A 380-nucleotide genomic window follows, 5' to 3' on the forward strand; every position below is an offset into this window, starting at 1 on the left:
GATGTAGCTTTCCTGATGATTTATTAGACCAACATTCATGTTTTTAAACCCAAGTGCAAATAGAAATAGTTTTTCCATGAGATATACACAGAACTAAATCAATTTCCTGCTGCTTTTTCAGTGAACATGATCCTTACTTGGTATTTTACTCACACAGTTTCTACAAGAGCATTTAGTGATGCATATAAAAGCTTCACAGCAACAATTGCAGCCAGTGGAATCTATGAAAAGCAAAAAGAAGAAATATAGAAATAACTAATTAAAAAAATAAGAAAAATAAATGATTAAGATAAAATAAAAATAATAAATTAAAAGAAATATTAAAATGAAATACATTAAAATGTGACTAATTTCAAATATTTAATGAAATAAAAAAATTA

This window comes from Cheilinus undulatus, linkage group 22, assembly GCF_018320785.1.
Source record: "Cheilinus undulatus linkage group 22, ASM1832078v1, whole genome shotgun sequence".
Classification (NCBI taxonomy): Eukaryota; Metazoa; Chordata; class Actinopteri; order Labriformes; family Labridae; genus Cheilinus; species Cheilinus undulatus.